Below are 6,000 nucleotides of genomic sequence, written 5' to 3'. Positions count from 1 at the left end.
GTAGTAAGCTGAATGCATATTGTCACACAAGAATGTGAATATGTATAGAAATAGTCAGGTACTGTTAACAGAAATTTCCTCCACAGGTCTGCCAGGTAAGGAAATGTTTGTAGTAGCCGTAAGGAGGCATTACTAATATACTCTGTGTACAACACTTCCACTGTCCAACCCCAGGCCATAGGTACAAGTAAGGTGAGGTCAGGCCTGGAGAGTAATGATCAGTATACTTGTGAAAAATAGAAGTCTAGAGAGTTGTGAATTGCCATCTCTCACTTTCCCCCACCCCTATCTGCATCACTAATGTATACACATAAAAAACAGGCATGTCTTTCTCCAAACCTACTGTTGGTACTTATGTTTTATTGTTCTATAAATATTGAATTGCTTGAATATTAATGAACCTCTTTCAAATAATATCATTGGTTGCCTGCTGCTGTCAGTGTAACTTGCATGCCATTATAATGCCTATTGTTCCATATATGCTTGTGTTCTGTTTGCTATGCAACTGTTTCAAAACAGTTTTATGGGGTCAGTTGGAACACCCATGCATGCTGTTATAACTAATCTGGAAACATGTTGTTCATGACTAACCAACATAGTTTGAAAATCCTGAGTACCATAGCACATCTGGGAAGGCATATCCCAGCGGATCCACCTGTCCTGCCTCATCTGCCATGACAAGGGGGCCCCAGCCTGTCTGAGACCCAACTTGGGCCTTCCTTATCCATTGGTCCTGCAACACCTTTGTGTGGAACCACCTCAGGGGATGGGGCTCACTCCCCCAGTAGTGGGTGTGGACAGGAGACTTGTCACCTGAAATCAGGTCTGGGGTTTGATGCACAGTGCCATCCAAAAAGAGTTTGGTGGTCAGCTGCGCCAGCTTGAAGGCCACCTAGTGCATCTTAAGAGTAGCATAATCCTCCTGTTCAGCCTCCAGTACAGCCACCTTTGAGGCAGTGAAGTTAGAGTGGTGACTGTCCATGGGTGGGGACCTCAGTCCCACTGTTTCCATCTGGGGGCTTATGGGCATCTGATTCCCAACCACCCTCCCCGTCCAAGGTGTTTGCCCCCCCATATATGTCATATACCTCCCCTGTCTGCTGTCTTGTCTGCCTTGTCTGTCTTCCTAACCAACTTACCTCCCTAAATGTAGCTACTATCTTTCACCAACATCCCACTCTCACCTTAAAAAAAGGCAATCTGTTCCCCCCCAAAAAGTTTTGCCCCATACATAGCTGTCCATTTCGCAGACATGTCCACTGGACACTTGTAATCCAGTCCAAATGGCATGACAACACATTACTGTTGTCCTCATCCCTCTCTCAGGGGTTTGAGTGTCCAAATTCACCTCCAAATTCTGTAGACATTCACAGCTGTTGCTGTAGAAGAAATGGAAAGCTATGGACCTTTCCTACACCCATCCTGCACATCCCCAGCTACCTTTCATACTGTACTTCTCTCTGCATACCCCTTTTTTCACCACTTTCCTATCACCCCTTTTTCGTTTCTTTCAATGAAATTAGCGTGGGGGTAAATTAATGTAAACAACACCAAGTGAAGCTAAAAACAGACTAACCATGATTTAGCATTGCTTAGCGTTGCACAAACCCACTTACAACTGCTTAAAAGTGACTTAATCACTCTATATACAACAGCCCTTGTTCTGCCCAGCAACAAAGTAATCAGCCCTGCCAAGCCTCAACCCCAGGATGCTGTGTTGTACAATCACAGCAACATACCACTACACCATCTAAGCTGTAGGAAGTGCTGCTGATTTTTCAAACCCATCATGCAACAGAGGCATACAACAATACTGAGAAAGCTCTGTGGAATCATGTGTTGTATATAGACATACACACACATGTCTGTTGAAACAGATATATAATATACACACATTATATATACATATGTATGAAGGAAGGAATATGTATGAAGGAAAGAATACACACATACACACATACATCACAACAGAACAAAATTATGGGCCAAACATCCAAACATTCAGTGAAAATCCTGTTAGTGGAGAGGTATGCTCAGAACCCCTTAGTGCAATGAATCTGGACCAAGACTGACAAAGGGGGGGGGGGCAAAGGCATGTCAATAGAGACATATCCAAATTACATTTTATTTATTGCATTTGTTTACAGGGAAAATCCACTGGGCCTAAAAGAGCCCATTTTTGGTGGAGGCCCAGGAAGAAAAGCTCCGACAAGAACATAGATGCAGAAAAAAAAATTTAATTGGTACAGAAGTAGAAACAGTGTTACACATAGTGCGTACAGTAATATATACAGAATATATACATAAAAGCAGGAATTTAGTTGGTTGCCAGATGCATTCAGAGTGGTAAAAACTGAGATAAATTAATTAGCATTATTGTACCAGTATCAATAAGTAATGAAAAAAAAATAATAAATACGGAGAAAGTATCATTAGTCACTTTTAGTAAAATTCATAGGAATTTAGTTATACTATAAGGAGAAGGAAGAGGTTAGGTTATAGAGCAGGTACACAGCCAGGAAGAGCTGAGATGATTTTTCAGTATTTGTTTGAATACTGAGTAGATAAGGTACACAAGTAGAAAAGCTGAGAAAGTTGCTGTACTAATAGTTAAGTCCTACCATACATTGACTGAAATATCACAAGTCTGGGACTCAGTTTCTTCTCAGTAGTTAGTTACCTCAATCCTCACATCATCCCACTGATGTGGCAGGAATACATACCAGTTATGGGGACCAGACCAAAGATATTGGCCAGACAACTGTACATCCTACAAATGTGTGGACATAACACAACATTAGGGAAACTACACTGAGCTACCAAGCACCATCCAAACTACAAGCAGACTGACATAACACTACCCAAGTCCAGCTCTGGGGCTGTACACATGCATTAGCAAATATAACAGGCACTACAGGGATGTAACACCAGTGGAAAAGAGACACTAGTGTGAAAGTGCATACCCACATCCAATTGCACCACAGTCACAATGACATACCAGTAAGCAAACTGAACACTACAGTATAAAGACTGTGTGAGCAAAAATATCCTGATTGCCACTCACACATTACCCCTACATATACTGGCCCAAGCCCCAGTATAGTGGGAATCTTGGGGTGTTATGGGACGTGTCACAGTCTGCCCGTACAAACATATAATGGCTGATAGGGAAACAAACTAGAGAAGCATGCACAGTCAGATAGAAAGGAGCCATGACACTCACATGTACCCCCTCCCTACACAGCCACACTGCTACACAGTCCTGACAGTCTGTTAATGGCCAGACATACACAGACTTCTCAAATGTACAGTTTCCCACAGAATGTACAGGCGCAGGGCTCATAGCTATGGCCTCTTCCCCGTAACATGTCTGTGGGTCTATTATATCACTGGGATGGTAGCAGGAATGAAGGCGATAAATGATACTAAATACTACTGAGCCTCATACTGCGTGACATCTGGACAAAGCCTGACATCATTTCGGGACAGAGGCCCAAACACAGGTGTATATTGGACATATTGCTGTTATAAATGGAGACAGTTGCTGGTGTTACTGGGTTTGTTGTAACATATCCTTTGAGGAATATGAAGTCAGTAATACCAATGAATGTTAGTATTTACTGACGGCATTCCCCAGTCCCTTACTTTTTTGCCAAGGACAACAACTGTCTGGGGAACACACCAAACATAACAGGCAAACATGTGGCCAGTCTGTGGACAGCATGCTTGTTGAGCGGTATTTCAGACACATATCACTGTCAGATGTCAAGTCACTCAGTAAATGCATGTCCAGATGAACCCTGTCATTCTAGCAACCCTCCATGTGTGTCACAGCACTAATGACATGCAATCTGTACCCAAGGCTGGAGCTTTGTCCCCCATGTTGTTGGGCTGTCCCAACATGTCCTGTCAAGTATTCCCACCTACTGTCTGTGAAGCTGTAGCGCCCACACCTCTGTAATATCCCTCGCACAGGCAAGGAAAGGAAGCAAGGCCCACATGAAGGATGTCCCATATGATGGAACTAGCAGCAGTGTCCAGACCCACAACACAATACTATGTGGGTTCCTACCTAGCTGTATGGCCGCAGCAATATCTGACAGGACAACATCAACCCCTCAAGGTAGGAGCAACTGGTCTTATAAAAAGAATCTACAGTTGTACTTATAGATATGTTACCAATTCATATGAATTGCAGAAGGAGTCACTACTGGGCACATTACAGGTGCTGCAAACAGCACTTTTGGCGAACATCAAAGATTGAAACAAAACTAATTTCATGAACTTTAATCATACTTTGAGGTAGGAATGGGGTCCATTCCCATCATGGTATTAGAAACCCAAAAGATTTGGAGAAGTTTAATAAATAAGGAAAGACTTAGAAGATATGAAGATAAATATAAGGGAAAAGCACAAAATAAGCAATTTACTGATGACCCAAAAAAGTTTTATAGAGAACTGGGAAATAAGGTAAAAGGAATTGAAAGGCTGCCAAAAAACAAAAGAAAAGAGGAAGTGGATACATTTTGGAGAAGTATCTATGAAGATCCTGTGTAACATGAAGATGCTAAATGGATAGAAGAAATAAAAGAATAAGAAGTTTAAAGGTACAGGATATGAAATGGGATGAAGTAATAGCCACAGAGATTGAAACAAAGGTAAGAAAAGCCTCTAACTGGAAAACCCCAGGCCCAGATGCAGTACCTAACTTTTGGCTTAAAGTATTAACTTCTTTGCATGAGGATCTTGCTACGAGTAAGAACTATTTATATGCACACCTCGGACATGCACTGCACTGGTTAACAGGAAAAACAATGCTCTTACTTAAGAGTGAACCTGCAAGCTACCCTAAAAATTATAGACCAATTACTTGTCTGCCAGTGATGTATAAACTATACATGGGAATTGACGCTGACAGAGTTTATAGTCATTTAGAAGAAAATTCAATTATGGAAGTAGAACAAAAGGGCAATAAAAGAAAGTCATATGTAAAAAAGGATCATTTGTTGTTAAACAAAGTTATAGTGGAGAACTGTAAGAAGGGGAAGAATCTAAGTATGGCATGGATAGACTACAAAAAAGCATTTCATAGTATCAGACATTTATAGACAACAGAGTTCTTAAAAATGTATAAGATACACCCTATACTGATTTGATTACATTACGGTAACCATGAAACAGTGGCAGACCACTTTGCAATTAAGCCATGATAAAGAACAGATTATCCCTGGGATAAAAATCCAAAGTGGGCTATTCCAGGGTGACTCTCTGTCACTGTTGCTATTTTGCCTTGCCATTAATCCATTAAGCAGTTTACTTAGCTTAGGCCATGGCTACAATTTGGCTTCTAAAAAACAACAAAGTCAAATGACTTTTCTTCTCTTTGTCGATGATTTAAAATTGTATAGTTCATCAGATGAGGAACTGAAAGCAAAGCTGCAGGTTGTCAAAACTTTTTCAGATGATATTGGAATGTAATTTGGTCTTGATAAATGTGCAAAAGCAACCTTTAAAAAAAGGAAAACTGCACCACCAGGAAAACAGTTTGGGACAAGAATGTGATATAAAAGAATTGAGCAAGAGGGACTGTATAAATACTTCGGATCTGATAAATTATCAGCAATAAAATATAACAAATATGAATAAAGCTCAGTAAGGAGAACTTTAGAAGACTAATTAATCCTGAAAACAGCACTGACATCTAGGAACAAGATCCAAGCCATAAATCAATTTGCTCTTCCTGTCCTAACTTATAATTATGGAGTGACTGACTGGCCCCAAAAAGTGTTGGATAGATTGGCTATTAAAACAAGAAGGATGCTTCGTGTTCACCAAATGATTTATAAAAATTAGTGTATACCAGGATTATATATTCCCCGTTCCGGAGGAGGGATGGGCCTCCTTGAAATTGATTACATGTATAGATCTGCAATTGTGGGACTCCACACATAACTATGGACCTCACAACACCCAAATGTAGTGAAAGTTTTGAAACATCAG

This window comes from Protopterus annectens, chromosome 3.part1 (assembly GCF_019279795.1).
Source record: "Protopterus annectens isolate FY-2018-M chromosome 3.part1, PAN1.0, whole genome shotgun sequence".
Lineage (NCBI taxonomy): Eukaryota > Metazoa > Chordata > Ceratodontiformes > Protopteridae > Protopterus > Protopterus annectens.
This window is presented reverse-complemented; position numbering follows the sequence as displayed.